This window comes from Carettochelys insculpta, chromosome 1 (assembly GCF_033958435.1).
Source record: "Carettochelys insculpta isolate YL-2023 chromosome 1, ASM3395843v1, whole genome shotgun sequence".
NCBI lineage: Eukaryota > Metazoa > Chordata > Testudines > Carettochelyidae > Carettochelys > Carettochelys insculpta.
In genome coordinates, this window is record NC_134137.1 from 345,665,574 (window position 1) to 345,678,785 (window position 13,212).

The 13,212-nt window shown below is 39.8% G+C and overlaps 1 long non-coding RNA gene across 26 annotated transcripts in view; it reads left to right on the forward strand.

Annotated features, from left to right (window-relative positions):
* LOC142024106 (uncharacterized) overlaps positions 1-13,212 on the forward strand; it is a 130,250-nt gene that overhangs the window by 79,737 nt on the left and 37,301 nt on the right. For 25 of the 26 annotated variants that reach the window (XR_012648402.1, XR_012648413.1, XR_012648424.1 and 22 more), the window contains one exon: positions 7,972-8,020. This is a non-coding gene — a long non-coding RNA (uncharacterized LOC142024106). Of the gene's footprint in view, positions 1-7,971; positions 8,021-8,893; positions 9,037-13,212 lie in introns of those variants that run through there. The other variant, XR_012648428.1, reaches the window with a different exon arrangement.

A 13,212-nucleotide genomic window follows, 5' to 3' on the forward strand; every position in this document is an offset into this window, starting at 1 on the left:
AGTATGAGCTCAGTTGATCATTCCCGCACTTTAGGAGCAACCCCACAGCATTATTTCCCTAAAGTGTTGTCCCAGAGGCTCAATGAAAATATTTTGATGGACTCGCTGGAAGTAGGGTTTTTCTTTGGTTTGTTCCATAGTCCTTAAACTGACCCCTTACTGAAGACAAACTCTGAATCCATCTTTTTTTTTTTCACTAAGAAAGTGTCCTTTCCGTCAGCATGAAAACATATGTAAAAAATTGTCCAGCCTGACTCTTCAACATCAAGTAGTCCAATTAAGTGCCCATTGAATTCAGCAGGAAATTTTCTGTAGACACCAAATGGTTGTTGGATTAGGCTCAAGTTCATAAAATTCTATCTTCTCCCCCTGCAGGTAAAATGTCAGTTGACTATATCTAGACCTTTTACTAGGGAAGGATTTCAGAATATTATTCTATATAAATGATCATTCGGATGAATTTGCCACAGAAAACAATTGCATCACCATTTTTAGAGACCTCAGGTAATGAATAGATACCAAAAAAAAAAAACCAAAAAAACAACCACATTACAATAACTCTGAGCACATTGATCACTGTGGGAAATGCGTTCAACACAGCTTTATAAACCGGATCTGCAACTCAGATAAAAATGTGGAAAGTAATAATCAAAGAAACAAAGAAATAAAAATTTCCACAAAAGAAACATGACATTGTTTTATAGTTAAAAGACTGGACTGATACTCAGAAAAATCTGTGTTCATTGTTTGGTTCTATCAAAGACGTATTGTGAAACCCTGAGCAAGTGACTTCAAGCTAGGTGTGTATAGTTGCAGGTAGCTGCCTATTAGGATATTTAAAAGCACCTATGCTAATAACTCCCATTATGAAAATCCAAGGAATATTGCAGAAAAGATAGCATCTTATAACATCAAATGAAAGTATTTGTCATCTAACACATCCTCTCTTTGGCTATGTCTACACTACAAGATAATGTTGATTTTAAGTCATTTAGCCCGATTTCACCAAGTGCCTGTCTTCACTGTAAATTACATTAGCTCAATTTATGGCGCAATAAAATCAATATATCAAGATCATAATACGGTAGAAACCTGATGGGTGAAGTGTTCAGTTCACATTTAAAATTCCGAATGAAGGGTAGTGAGGAAGCACCATGTCTTTAAATCAAATTCATTAGTCTCCAGACGTGTCCTATATTTGCCACACAATGCCCCACAGTTCTCCACTCTGGCTTCATCTGTCTCCACTGCTGTCAGGTGCAGAGGATTAGACAACAGGAAGACCATTTCAATTCGGCACCAGGAAGCTGACAGCTGTAGGGTTATGAGAGGCTGAAAAATCTTCTTTCTTTTTGTTTGCTAGTACCACAGCTGTGGGGTCAGTCATTTTATGTATTCCTCTCCTAACTGCTTTTTTTTCTTTCTGTGCTGCCTGGCATCAGCCGCTGTGCCCCTCCCCACCCCCAGTACCATGTGACAGCTAGGCTGTGGGTGGGGGTCATACTTGTCTGATAGGAAAAGAAACTTCTTTTCAGCCATTTACATGCTGTCCTCCCCCCCACACACACACACACTTCCCCTTTCTTCCCTCCCCGAGAGGCCCCATGCATTCTGGGACTCATCCACATTACATGGCAGCTAGTCTGTGGGTGTGGGTCATGCTTGGATAAGAAACTCCTTTTCAGCTGCTTACATTTTGTCGTGACCCCCACATCCCTTCCCATCCTTCCCTCCAGAGGCCCCATGCTGTCTAGAACTTTTCCACACCCAGCTGCATCACGTGACTTGACTTCAAACCAATAAAAAGATGTGCTGAGCAAGGTTTCAGTCAGCTTGCGTGTGATGAGGTTCCTGTAGCCAGCCAGGGGAAGTGTCCTTGGTCAGTCATGATTTTTGGTCAACAGAAGAAACTACTTTCTCACTACAGTAGCTGTAGTCTCAGAGGAAATTTTAGTAAGGGCTTTATCAAGGGTCATTTAGCCACCCAAGGGAAGTCTGCCTCGGCAGTAATAATTTTCATGGCTGGCTGTAGCTAGGGGTCTTTTAGCTTCCTGGGGGAAGTTTCCCTCAGTGTACACAATTTGTCCCAAGCCATAACTATTTCAATGAAGGCAATGTAGTAGCTATACAATTACCACAGTTCTCAAAGTAAGGCTTGCAGTGAGGAATATTCTTGTTCTGAGGGTATTCTTTGGCAAGTCCAAACTTGGCTGTTGTCTGGGGTTTTTTAGCTGCCTGGTGGAAGTCTCCCTCGACCGACACAATTTTCAGGTCTGCCTATAGTTGGGGGGTCTTTTGTCTGCCCAAAGCCATAACTGTTTCAATGATTCATTGCAGTTTCGGTGTAGCATCCATGTCTACTTAAACAAATTCTTGTTCTAAGGGTCTTCTTTTTCAGGAGGTCTACATTTTTGCCAGGTTCAAACCTAGATCCAAGCCTAGGCATGCTGTTAATAGGGGCAGGTGGTTGGTCTCCCTGGGCAGTCATGATTTTTGGGGTCAGCTGTAGCCCCTTTAAGCTGCCCCCAGCTGTAACTGTGTCAGTGATTCATTACAGTTTCAGTGTAACACCCACGTCTACCTAATCAAATTCTTGTTCTAAAAGTCTTCTTTCCCACGATGTCTAAATCCAGATGCAGAAGGTGGGTCCTGCCCCGAGGCCAGGGGCCTTGTTGTAGTTTGGGGTCTTTTAGGAAGTTTCCCTGGGAGGTCACAAGTTTTGAGTGCTGGCTGTAGTCAGGGATCTTTTAGCTGATCCAAGCCATAACTGTGTCAATGATTCATTGGACTTTCAGGCCATGTCTACGCTAGCCCAAAACCTCGAAACGGCCATGCAAATGACCATTTCAAAGTTTACTAATGAAGTGCTGAAATATTTATTCAGTGCCTCATTAGAACACCGGCAGTGGTGGCACTTTGAAATTGATGCAGCTTGCTGCCACGTGGCTTGTCCAGACGGGGCTCCTTTTAGAAAGGACCCCGCCAAATTTGAAATCCCCTTATTCCTAACAGCAGATAGGAATAAGGGGATTTCAAAGTTGCTGGGGTCCTTTTGAAAAAGAGCCCCATCTGGACAAGCCGCACGGTGGCGAGCCGCGTCAATTTCAAAGTGCCGCGGCTGCCAGCATGCTAATGAGGTGCTGAATATGTATTTCAGCACTTCATTAGTAAACTTCGAAATGGCCATTTGCATGGCCATTTTGAAGTTTTGGGCAAGTGTGGATGTAACCTCAGAGTATCATCCGTGTCTATTTAAGCAAATTCTTGTTTTGAGGGTCTTTTTTGTCAGATCTAAATCCATATGCAGTTGATGCATCCTGCCCCGGAGTATCTGCCAGTATCTTGGGCACAGATGTTGCACTGCTGGACCTCCTTCATCTTCACCTTGAACTGGACTTCCTCCATGCTGCAGCAGGGGGTGACCTCGTTCTGCCAGACTGGTAGCCATCTGGCACAGACTTGGGCATTACAGGGCTTCACCTTGGGGTCTTGGAGTAGAACCTCCTCACCCCACAGGTCCAAGAGGGCCTGTACCTTTTGCCCAGTCTAGAAGGGACCCACTTCTAGGAGGGACCCACTTCTTGGTGCCCCAGGCTGGCTTGTTGGACTTTGAGACAAAATTATTGATCTGAGGATTTTCTTTGCCAGGATGTCTCAATCCAGATCCAAGCCTGCAAATATCCAATGCTTTTGCATCCCATTTTGAAAACCTGTCAGATGAGAAACCCAAAATCTTTTTACTAACCATTCCTGAGCACTTTACTACCCCTCTGCTCCCCTCAGTTATAAAAACACATCTCTTATATAGACAAACCAGACCCCACCTGGAAAAAGGGATGTTTGTTTAACATGGCAAGGGAATGAAGGAAATGTAGATGTAATGTGGGAAGAAGTTATCAGATACCCACATCCACTTGTTGTGTATTTTTTAACCATGCTTCACCAGTGAAAATAGCCAGAATGCTATGGGGCTCAGAGAACTGTGGGATAGGTTCCCACAATATACTGTTGCAGCAGTCAATTTAAGCTACTTGTGTGTGGCAACAATAAGGTGATTTTGTGGGGAGCATGTGGGAAGTTGAGGATGCTCAATATCAAACTGATAAAACGCAGAGTTAATAAATCAATTTTAATAAAATTGATTTTAGCTCACAGTGTAACACAACCTTTCTGGCATGTCTGCTGCAGTGGACTAAACAAGGCTGCATTATTTCCTCTTGCTTAGACAATACCTCTGTTTTCTTCCTTTCCAATATTGTCTCCCACTGTTCAGACGAAAAATATGTGCAAAAAGTACTTCAGGAACTTATGACACAATTGCTCTTTTAAAATTCCTGTTTTGTGCTCACAGGCAAACCTTCTATCAGTATACATATGATCAAGAGTTGAGTGCACAAAATGTAGACCAAATTTTTTAAAAAAGAAAGAAAGAACAAACCCATGTGAATAATATTACTTTGGAAATTCCTAGGGAAAGATGGCTCCTGTTCCTAGTTGCTTAATTTAAAAGGTATAGGCATTTACACGAATTTTAAAATTTCAAAATACAGGTTTATATTTCCTGTTCTGCTTAATTTCAAATAAGAAATAAGACGTTCAGGTTTTTTTAACATTGAGCATCAGTAATCATGCCTTTCTAAAAGATATACTTCAGCCAAAAGCTTCTTATTCAGATCAATAGAGGCTTAAATGGATGAATTCTATGTTCTTTGATAAACTGGAAGACAGTCGACATAACTTAGTGGTTCCTTCTAGTTTTAAAGCTATGGATATATCAGACTGTCAGACATTTTTTTTTTAAAAGTAGGAGCAAAACCAGATTAAAACTCATGTAGCTGTATCTAGGTGATGTTTTTCAGTCTATCAAGAGGGTCCACTTTCTAGTTGCTTGTAAACTAATTCTACCCAGAAAAGCACAGAGTATGAAGGCAATGGAAGTTTCACATGAGTAAGAACAGCTTAAAGACTCCTGCACTTTGGAACATGCCATTTTAAGATAACTACATGATTATAACAAATTGCTGGTACGTGGTGCTTCTTTGAACAGTCTTGTTGCTACTGTATAACACACAGATCCTCATATCAGCAGTTTTAAACCAATGAAACTGCACAATGTCTTATGCTGTAAGCCTAACTGTCTTCTCTATCTTCTTGTATAGTTGCCAACAAAATGGAAATAAACCATCTTGTGTAGCCAGCATTATCTCACTAATTCTTAAGATAACTCACATGAGCCGTGTCTACACGTGCACGCTACTTCGAAGTAGCGGCACTAACTTCGAAATAGCACCCGTCACGGCTACACGCGCCGGGCACTATTTCGAAGTTAACTTCGATGTTAGGCGGCGAGACGTCGAAGTCGCTAACCCCATCAGGGGATAGGAATAGCGCCCTACTTCGACGTTCAACGTCGAACTAGGGACCGTGTAGTCGTTGCGCGTCCCGCAACTTCGAAATAGTGGGGTCCGCCATGGCGACCATCAGCTGAGGGGTTGAGAGATGCTCTCTCTCCAGCCCCTGCAGGGCTCTATGGTCACCGTGGGCAGCAGCCCTTAGCCCAGGGCTTCTGGCTGCTGCTGCGGCAGCTGGGGATCCATGCTGCAGGCACAGGGTCTGCAACCAGTTGTAGGCTCTGTGTATCTTGTGTTGTTTAGTGCAACTGTGTCTGGGAGGGGCCCTTTAAGGGAGCGGCTTGCTGTTGAGTCCGCCCTGTGACCGTGTCTGCAGCTGTGCCTGGCACCCTTATTTCGATGTGTGCTACTTTGGCGTGTAGACGTTCCCTCGCAGCGCCTATTTCGATGTGATGCTGCGCAATGTCGAAGTTGAACATCGACGTTGCCAGTCCTGGAGGACGTGTAGACGTTACTCATTGAAATAGCCTATTTCGATGTTGCTACATCGAAATAAGCTATTTCGATGTTGGCTTCACATGTAGACGTAGCCATGATCATGTATGATTTAAACAGTTCATCACTATAACAGCCTGTGATTTAAAAGTGCTCAACTCTAAGTACTGTAGATTACCAGCCACAGGCTTATCCAGTGTTTTTTTCACAGTGTGTGATTTTGACATTCCTTCATGTTAGTATCACAGATTTGAATATTCTCCATTCCCTTTAGTAATTAATGCCTTATTCCATTTGAGGTCCCAACTCAATGCTGTTAATATAGCCTGTGGGGTTGATAAGCTTCTGTTATAATGACTCCTTTCTCTTTCTGTAAATCCTTTTCCAGTAGTGGCATTATCAAGACATTTCCTCTGCATGACTAGCGAAAATCAAGTATTAAAATAAATCTTAATAAGTACAATCATATTTTAATCCCAAGCCATTCCAAGTAAAGTACATTAATCAAAACTCTTTACAATGCTTGAAGGGGAAAAAAAGAATAGATATATGAAGTTATTCCAATCCCTTCACTGAAAAAAATAGGTCAGTAGGGTCAAATACCCCCATTTTTTCATGCAACCCTTCTTTTTTGACTTATTGTTATTTCCTTCTGAAAAATTTACATTCATAAGACTGAAACTTAGGCCTTCAAACAAGCTTGCTGCCCAGTGAGGCATTTTTAATTCATTTAGGTAATGATCATCTTCATGATTACAAAATCTACTAGCTTTAAGCAATCAGAGAGAAAAAAATCCTGTGCCTTGAAGCAATATGGTTTTATTTTGCACTTGATGTAAAGGTTAAAAGAAAAATTGAAACCTTTTTATTTAAAAGGTGTCACTTTGACCAACACCTTGCTGAAAGCATTTACCAAGGGAGGAAAAAAAGAATAAACACAAAACAAAACAAAAAAACCCTAATCCCTCTCACCTTTTCTGATTCCTGTTTTAAGATTTCTGAAGATCTACATAAGGACCAAAACTGTCACCTCTGCAGTTTGAGTGGCTTGCTAAACTGATACATCTGAAAGTACCTTGAGGCAGCTGATGTAACTGCACATACCCAGTGTTAATGCTTATGCATCGGAGTAAGATTTAAGACAGAGATACACATAAAAGTTGTGGACATGTTAAAAAGCCTTTGGGGACTTCAAGCCTCCAGGCAGAAAAGAATTATTTACTATAGCAAGCATTTATTTTTCACTAAACTTTTACATAATGTATTATTTGCTTAAGTGACTGTAGTATGTCATGTGACAGTAGTAGAGGGTCACAGTAAAACTCACTCAGAAGGGTAGTCATGTTAGTCTGTAGCTTCACAAAAAACCTTAAAGACACATTTATTTATGAGGTAATGAGCTTTCATGGGCAAGAGCTGATGAAGTGGGTCTTAACCACAAAAACTCATTGCCTAATAAATAAATGTGTTGGTCTTTAATGTGCTACAGGCCTGCTTGCTTTTTAGTAAACATCACTGTTACAATTAAATAAATACTAAACATTATTCAAGCGAGGAAAGTAATATGCTACCCCTTATAGCTTTCTCTGAGGACATAGATTTCCAGAAACAGTAAACTTTACCACCTACAAGGTGCTAAAAACACCTGCAACATGCTTGACACTATCATGAAACCCTGAGCAGGTTCTACTATCACTTAAATTAGTAGCTCACACCATGCAAAAGTATTCTGTTTCTTATAACAGTTCTTAGCAAATTGCAGGATCAAGCCCATTTACAGCTAAATTAAGGCTTCAGGTCCTTGGTCATTGCAGGTAAAAAATCCCAGTTGGCTTCACTGGGAGTTCTGTCTTTCGATCAGTTGCAGAAATGAACTCTATATCTAAAAGGGAGATGTTTTCTAGCAGCTCTCATTTCTTATTTGCTGAAGTAATGGTATCTTTCACCTTAAACTCTTAACTAATAAGAGTTACAGGAAAGTGCTGTAACTGCATTGAGATATTCTTGCCTACAGTTCAAAGCAAAAAGTATTGGCTGCCATTTAAAAGTCACTATTTACCCATACAACGCAGTATATCAGATTTGCTGAGGTTTGCTGAGGGTTTTCTTTCTTTTCTAATTACAGATTAACCTCAGATACTGCTGTGTGATGATTGTGCATAACTGAGGACTATGTAAGTGTCATCATCAAATAAAATGCATTGTATGTCTTGAGAAAGTTGTATTGTGACTATAAGGCTGTGTCTAGACTAGACTACTTTGAAGGGGACATGGTAATTAGGGTACTGGGAGATTACTAATGAAGTGCTGCAATGCATATGCAGCACTTCATTAGGCTAAATCTACCCCGCGGCAACTTCAAAGTGTGGAACTTCAAAGTGCTGGCTTGCATGTAGCCACGGGTCAGCCGCAGGTACTTGGAGGTGCCTAAACTACTTCAAAGTCCCTTTACTCCTCAAAATTTAGCCTAAGATACTTAAAGTTAAACTTAATATTTTCACAATCATACGGGCTATGTCTACAGTGGCACCCTTCTTCAAAGAGGACATGGTAGTCAGGGTGATGGGAGATTATTAATGAAGTGCTGCGATGCATACGCAGCACTTCATTAGGCAAATTCTCGCCCATGGCAACTTTTGAAGTGTCAGACTTCAAAGTGCCCGCGGCTACATGGAATGCTAGCATTCCAAAGTTTGACACTTTGAAGTTGCCACGGGGGAGAATTTGCCTAATGAAGGGATGCATATGCATTTCAGCACTTCATTAGTAATCTCCCATCACCCTGATTACCATGTCGTCTTCAAAGAAGGGGGCAAGTGTAGACATAGCCTATAATGAATTCCTCAGTATCATATGTTAAAGCAAATCTTTTTTTTCCCCCCATTTATATTTCTGTCAATCAAAAGGCGCTTTTGGTAATTTCACTGGAGCTTCTTCAGTTTACAATTGTACCACTGAAATCAGAACCTAGCTCATAACTTTTTCTTAATTATGTAGAGAGAAATTATTTATATGTAAAATTTCACTCTTTTGCACATTTCTTTCAGCTAAGATACAAATATTTGAAAATTATACAGGTAAGAGAATTATTAGGTGGTTCTTTACCATATACTGTCTCTAACAATTGCAATACGAAGAGTGCCACTATAAGAAAAATGTATGCAGACACACACACAATCTGAAGCCCACCAATAGATTGGACACAATAATTTTTTTCTGTAATGTGAGTTCTCAATTAAATTAAAATTAAATTAAATTAAATGTTGTCCCATCGATCCAATCATTTTCACCAATGCTTCTTTTTAATCACGACCTAATCTTCAGCAGAATTTGACACTTGTGTACCCAGTATCTTTCTGTATCAACATGCATTGACGAATGCAACAAAATTCTTGTCTCAGGGACTTTTCATAGGTTACAGTAACAGTAATAGCCACACATATGTATATGTAGATGGTAAATGAGCATAAAGCATGTTGTTACAATATAATAATACTGTTTATGCCACCACAGGACATGATGGTGGAAATGTCATAGGGCAATGAATAGTCAGAAATGACAGTCATTAATCACTCTCTCATCACTGACACAAACATCTGTCCATCAGGTTTTGATCAGCCAAGACACCTGTGGTCATCTTTCTGAACTGGTTTAAAAAAGGATAGGACATCTGTGTGACCAATCTCTATAAATGTCTTTTTTTAAATTTCCTGATGACCCATGATGTAGCTGCCATCAACTTTAGACTATGCTATATATACTTAATGGCTGGGTCTACACAAGCCCCTTCCTTTTGGAAAGGGCATATTAATGAGCTGGTTCAAAAGATGCTAATGAGGAGCTTCCATGATTATGCAGCACCTTAGTACCATAATGGCTGCCATGGCAATTTGAAAGCATGGCTTTTCAAGTTGCACGCCACCCGTGAGATGGGCACCTTCTGAAAGAACCCCTCAGTTTTCGAAAGTTCCTTCTTCCTAACACCAGATAGGACGAAGGGGCTTTCAAAAACTGGGGGGTCCTTTTGGAAGGTCCCCGTCTCCACAGGCGGCGCGCAATTTGAAAAGCCTCACTTTCGAATCTCTGCAGCCTCCATTATGCTAATGAGGTGTTGCACATGTGAAGAGTGTGATTTAGTAATATTTATGCATATGAGTTGCTTCATTGAAATAAACGGCCAAAAAGAAGTCTTTAGGAGTTCAGAAATTGTATTTAATAGGGACAGAATTTCATCCAATGTGTGTAGAGTTACTCTGTACAGTAACCTCCGTGTTGAATTAAGAACTCCAGGCATTGCTAAAAACCAGTATCATTTTGACAAGATCAATACATTCGCAATGCAATATACCAATATTTGGGTGTTGGACCCTCACAATAGAATGGCAGTGAAAGAGCCATCATAACTCTCAGTGTTGCATGACTCTTTTACCAGAAGTATAGATTTTCTATCAGCAGGACTATTGACGTCTTTCAACTATTTATAGAAATAAGAGATTTGGTGAAGTCACTCTGGAAATCTGCCCCTCCATGACCAGTTAAGACAGATGGGCAGAAATGGTACAAAGGCTGTTTTAGAAGAAGGTTACTTCTCTAAGCAGGAACTTTTCCATCACCACATGTAAGAAAGGTATGTGTCAGAGAGCAAAAGTAGAGGAGACTGAGAAAGCATATGCTCCAAAATCTCTGTGAGTCTATAAGGTGGCACAGGACTTTTTGTTGTTTTTGCCTCATGTAAAGACACTCACCATGACCAAGATACACTGATGAAGTGAAATCAGCAGGACATTGATGCATGCAGTAGTTTTGGTTCTGTATTCCAAAGACCAGGAACTGTAATGTGCTTTGTAAAGAATGAAGTAGGTCTACGTGTGTAAGAGATTTCTTTACTCAGCCCTTGTACCTTGCTTTACTGCTACATGGTCCCTGAAGGATTTAACTGAGAGAAATGCAATCAAATAGAAAAAAAAGTAAAGAAAATAAGAGAAAATTAGACTTTAAAACACTTTCCATCTAGCTAACCAGGCCATATTTTTAAAATAGATAAGAAAAAAATATATTTGGCGAAAATCTGTTCTCTGCTACATTTTTACAACTGTGAGCTGCTTGAATGTAGCTGAGTTTGGAATTTAATCAATGAGTGTTTCTAAAACTATTAAATTGGTGCCAACAAAGATTTTTCTATAAGATTAAAATGATAAAGAGTACAAGTCAGTTACACTATTCCAAAGTGTTAGCTCCAGGTCCATGTTGTACAAAGTAGTAGCCACAGCAAACCTTGACAAAATGAAAAGTTGGTAAGTGGCATACTATGAGTTAAATATATTTCCGAACAAAGGATCTCAATTTGTGCTGTTCAGTTATGTTTCTCTCTATTAGTATATAACACTCTGCCCCATTTATGACTTGCTTATTTCTCATTCTTTCTATTGGAATTTGCTTTCTCAAAAGATTTTTTTCTTCACCTCTAGGAATACAGAAAAAAAAAAGATCCAATTAATCTCACATAGTTGTGAAAACCAGGAGTAATTTCTTTAATACCCAGTTCAAACCAGTACAAATGGGAAGTGAACCTGCTTCAGCAAGTTGATATATAATTTATATCCCACTCCAGGGATGAAAAAATCTTTCTAAAAGCTTTATAGGAATAATTCACAGTTTTAGCGAGAATCAACTAATGCAAGAGTGCCTTTGATATTTTATTCCAGGTCACCTTGTTTTCTTCATCTCTATGGGCTTTACTAACTGACATCTGAGACTTGTTTTAAGCTAGCTGATTGTATTGAGTTTGTATTTGCTTTGTGATAAGTTGGCACTAAGAAGGATTTGATCTCTAATCTGGTTCAAGGGAATCTAAGAAGCTCTGATTGCAGCCATAGGCAATACATGCACTAAATGAGATTGAAGGGCAAATTAAAATAAATAATGTTTGAGTAAATCACATTGTCCTGGTAAAATGCACTTAACAGTTTCTTTCTCCCTTGCAGAGCAGGTTTCAAGGGAATTAACAATTGCTTTACTTTTTTGATGCACGTATAATGCATCTTTTTCCACACTGACAAACTAACTGCATTAAAGTTATGTGTCTTCTCCTTGTATTACAATAACATCAAAGCTTTTAGGTAGAAAACTGAGGAGAAGTGAGAGCACTGTAAAATATATTGATATATTTGTTGCCTGAAGCAAAGCATGGTAAATTGGCCTAAGCTTTCTTCCCAGTCATCGCTCACTTGAGTAAGGTTGTTTTTTTGGCCTTTTGACTATGGCAATCCTTGCAACCAGATGAGAAGAGTACCTATGCATTGTTTGCATTGCTTTAAGGAATAATGTTTAGTACTGAATTAGTTTGTATAGAAACACAGAGTAGCAGGGTGTTTATTTCATCCATTGTAATAATCTTCCACAAGCCAGTCTTTAAAAGCTAGAGTAACACTTCACAATGTCTCATTTTTAAGGATTGGGAAGACATAAGCAAAACATTAGAAACATTGGCCTGCCATTAAAATGACAGGAAATACTGAAGAGGCTGATGCATTTTTAAACATATATTACCCCCAGGCAGTAAATTTATAGAACATCTAGGATCTCTCAGTGCAACATATATGTTAACCAAGTGGAATGTCTGATATTTTATTTTGTGGAATGCTGTGTACTTTCCTCTCTTATGATAGCATATGGAAACAATATATAAGTAGTGCTTGAAATTCTTGCAACACATTAGGGGCTTGTCTATCCTTGCCCCAACTTCAAAGGGGGCATGTTAATCAGGGCAATGGAAAATGAGTAATGAAGTGCTGCAGTGAATATACAGCATGTGCTTGTGACCTCACAGAGAAACCAGCCCAGGGAATGACATCTGGAAAACACATGGGGCAAACTCACACATGATGTAAACATTGAACACTATAATTGCCCCATACAACTTGTATTATACATTGGCAGAGTAGGAAGGAGGTGGTTCCTAGAAGTGTTTGGAAAAAAACAACTGATACATTCATAGATAGGCAAACACTCCAAACAATTTAGAGAGAAACACAAGAAACCGTGGGTGGGTGAGAGGGGAGGAGCTGCTGGGCATTCTGGAGATAATGGAATTTAAATCAAGTTGGTCAGAACTTAAGGAATTCTACTTTTGAAAAAGGCTGATGTTTTGCCATTCCTATTTGTTCCAATATGGAATAAAAATGAGACCTTCCAAAAATAATTATAAAAAAAGCACAGGAGGGGTGTGGGATGGGGTAAGTCTGGGGTTAGCAACTTCACCGGGGATGTTGGGGTCCTAGCCTCCAATCCTTACTCTCCCTGGCTGTGGCCACACTAGACCCTTCTTTTGGAGGGGGCTATGGTAATGTGGCTCTTCGGGATATGT